The sequence below is a fragment of the Hemibagrus wyckioides genome, linkage group LG07, assembly GCF_019097595.1.
Source record: "Hemibagrus wyckioides isolate EC202008001 linkage group LG07, SWU_Hwy_1.0, whole genome shotgun sequence".
In the NCBI taxonomy this organism is placed as follows: domain Eukaryota; kingdom Metazoa; phylum Chordata; class Actinopteri; order Siluriformes; family Bagridae; genus Hemibagrus; species Hemibagrus wyckioides.
This window is the reverse complement of record NC_080716.1, coordinates 25,844,901-25,849,251: the sequence shown is the minus strand read 5'-3', so window position 1 is coordinate 25,849,251 and position 4,351 is coordinate 25,844,901.

Here is a 4,351-nt window from a genome sequence, read left to right as displayed (position 1 = left end):
CTTCCTCTTTACTGTGTGTGCGCGCGCGCGCGAGTTTATAGCTTGGTGGTCCGAGCAAGAGACCAAAGACATTGTCATATTAATTTTCAGTAAAGTTCACAAAAGTACTTTATATTTACCTTAAACATTCTTAACATAAAAAATAAAAGTGAAATAAAATTAGACAGACAGACAGACAGACAGATAGACAGACAGATAGATAGATAGATAGATAGATAGATAGATAGATAGATAGATAGATAGATAGATAGATAGATAGATAGATAGATTATTGAATGGATGGTTGGATAGACAGATAGATAAACAGAAACAGAGAGATAGATAAATAAATAAGTAGATGTATGGATGGATGGTTTGATAGACAGACAGACAGATAGATAGATAGATAGATAGATAGATAGATAGATAGATAGATAGATAGATAGATAGATAGATAGATGGATGGATGGATGGTTTGATAGACAGACAGACAGATAGATAGATAGATAGATAGATAGATAGATAGATAGATAGATAGATAGATAGATAGATGGATGGTTTGATAGACAGACAGACAGACAGACAGACAGACAGACAGACAGATAGATAGATAGATAGATAGATAGATAGATAGATAGATAGATAGACAGACAGACAGACAGACAGACAGACAGACAGACAGACAGACAGATAGATAGATAGATAGATAGATAGATAGATAGATAGATAGATTATTGAATGGATGGTTGGATAGACAGATAGATAAACGGAAACAGAGAGATAAATAGACAAAGAGATAAATAAATATGTAGATGTGTGGATGGATGGTTTGATGGACAGACAGACAGACAGACAGACAGACAGACAGATAGATAGATAGATAAACGGAAACAGAGAGATAGATAAATAAATAAGTAGATGTGTGGATGGATGGTTTGATAGACAGACAGACAGACAGGCAGATAGATAGATAGATAGATAGATAGATAGATAGATAGATAGATAGATAGATAGATAGATGGATGGATGGATGGTTTGATAGACAGACAGACAGACAGATAGATAGATAGATAGATAGATAGATAGATAGATAGATAGATAGATAGATAGATAGATAGATTATTGAATGGATGGTTGGATAGACAGATAGATAAACAGAAACAGAGAGATAGATAAATAAATAAGTAGATGTATGGATGGATGGTTTGATAGACAGACAGACAGATAGATAGATAGATAGATAGATAGATAGATAGATAGATAGATAGATAGATAGATAGATAGATAGATAGATAGATGGATGGATGGATGGTTTGATAGACAGACAGACAGATAGATAGATAGATAGATAGATAGATAGATAGATAGATAGATAGATAGATAGATAGATAGATAGATAGATAGATAGATGGATGGTTTGATAGACAGACAGACAGACAGACAGACAGACAGATAGATAGATAGATAGATAGATAGATAGATAGATAGATAGATAGATAGACAGACAGACAGACAGACAGACAGACAGACAGACAGACAGACAGATAGATAGATAGATAGATAGATAGATAGATAGATAGATAGATAGATAGATAGATAGATAGATAGATAGATAGATAGATAGATAGATAGATTATTGAATGGATGGTTGGATAGACAGATAGATAAACGGAAACAGAGAGATAAATAGACAAAGAGATAAATAAATATGTAGATGTGTGGATGGATGGTTTGATGGACAGACAGACAGACAGACAGACAGACAGACAGATAGATAGATAGATAGATAGATAGATAGATAGATAGATAGATAGATAGATAGATAGATAGATAGATAGATAGATAGATAGACAGTCTCTGTAGTAGACCAATTAATAAACATTTATTAAAAAACTCAATAGGTTTATCAAAAACTACCATTATTGACAGGAAGTATGCATAAACCAATAAGAACTGGTTATATTTTAATCTGGGGGGAAACATTAATAAAAATTTAATTCCCAATATGGCCTAGGCCATTATTCCTAAGTTTAGGGGTGATGTATGAAAAACAGAAAACCATTTGCCTCTCGCTGTACAGTGATTGATCCTATAGGAATTGATAGACTTGAGCTGAAGAAAGCACTCGAGATGGTTTCTACCATTCCACAAGATCATTTTCAAACTTCATGTCCCGGGAGATTCCCAGCTGAGCAGGGAGTTTCCGAGACACTTTTCTCACATCATCATAAACCAATACAGCGCGTTGGCACCAACATAGCAAACTAAGTAGTGATGCTTATAATCATATACACATTCCATCCTTATATAAAAAAATTATATTGCTAAAAGTAAAGACTCACGTCAAAGCAGATTACTACATTTCTGTTTGGAGAAGTGCCAGCAATGTGATAAACTTATGCATGGTGGTCTGGGGCAGTTCATCATGTCTATTCTTCTCTTTCTCCCAAATTTGGTCACATGCCAAGGCAGCTCTCCTCTCTCATACAGCAGCTACAAACCAGGGAGGGTTAAAGCTAATGTGTGTGACCTCCGAGGCATGTAAAGTCAACTTGTGCATCTCTTGAAAATGTTGTAATATACAAAAAGAGAAGTAACTAGCTTTAATAATTTATTTCACTTACCTATTATTATTATTATTATTATTATTATTATTATTATTATTATTATGTAATCTTATTTTGTCCATATATTTTCAACTTAATTAGTCCTTTCTTTAGCTTATGTCAGCTAGCAGGTAGGTGTATTTTGGTCAGCCACATGTGGGCCACACAATGACCTTATAATGATGTCACTTAAACAATCCTACAGATATTTCTAGTATAGCTTACGATCCTTTCCTGATTTAACTGTGTGGCTGCATTACAGATTTAAGCTTAAGGCTGTCGTTCATTTTCATATCAGACCCAGAGTACAGCTGTTTATAGTGCCCACATCTAACCCAAAGGAAATTTGCTGACTGGAAAAGAGTAATCATGGAAGACAAAAACGTGGCCGTTGCAATGTTCTAGTCTTATTAGAGCAGACGATTTTCTTCTTCAGACTCCTTTCTGATATCTTGATGTGAGCATTCCCTTCATTACAGTACGGTAGACTAAGTGTGAGATGCTCCGCCCATTGAGTCTTATAAGTTTAGAATTTTCTAGCCACTGTCTCCAGAATCCTGAAGAGTGCAATCTGATTTTCTTCATACATACATATATACATCCACCACTCATCCATCCGTCCATTCATCAATCCTTTATTTATCCAACCATCCATCCATCATTCATCCACCAATTCATCCAGCCATACAGTATATCCTTACACTATATCCAAACTTTTTCATCCATCCATATAACCATCCAACACTCACCTGTCCATCCATCCATCCATCCATCTGCCCATCTGCCCATCCATTCATCCATCCACCATTAACACATCCATCCATCCATACAACACTAACCCATACATCACTTAACTACCAATCCTGAATGTTGCCATCAGATTTGCCATGACCTCATCCTATGAAAGAAACTGAAAGTTTCATTTTGCTCTAAAGAATCATCTGTCCATCTGTCCATCCATCCATTCATGCATCCATCCATCCATTCATCCATCACTCATACACCAAATCAAGTAAGGAAGCTTGAATTTAATTTACCCATGAATACATATATTCATCCACCTACCATTCACCAACCTATCCATCCATTTATCCATTCATCCACCAATTCATCCATCCATACAGTATATCCATAAACTTATCCATCCATCCACCCATCCATCCACCCATCCATCCATCTATTCATCCATCTATCCTTTATTCATCTACCAATTCATCCATAGATAGATATCCATAAACCTATCCATCCGTCCATCTATCAGTCCAACCATCCATCCATCCATCCTTCATTCAGCTACCAATTCATCCATACATACAGTATGTCTATAAAATTATTCATCCATCCATCTATCAATCCATACATCCATCCACCACTCAACCATAAATCCGTCCATCTCCCACTCGCCTATCTATCCATCCATCCATCCTTCATTAACACATCCATCCATCCATTCATCCAAATATCCATACACCACTACTCCCTCCATCCATCCATCCACCCATCCACCCATCCATCTATCCTTCCATCTATAATTCATCTGTTTATTTATCCACCCTCAACGTTTTCATTCAATTAATTTATCTGTCTATCCAACATCCACTCTAAAGAATATTTTCTGAAATCATTCTTTTAAAAAAACATTTTGTGGTATTTTATTACTTCAATTATTTAACTATTGAAAACTTAAATAAGATCCCACTTTAAACCAGTGTGTTTCTTTAAAAAAAAAAAGTCTGCATACTCTGGTAAAGTTGGTCTGGTGTTTG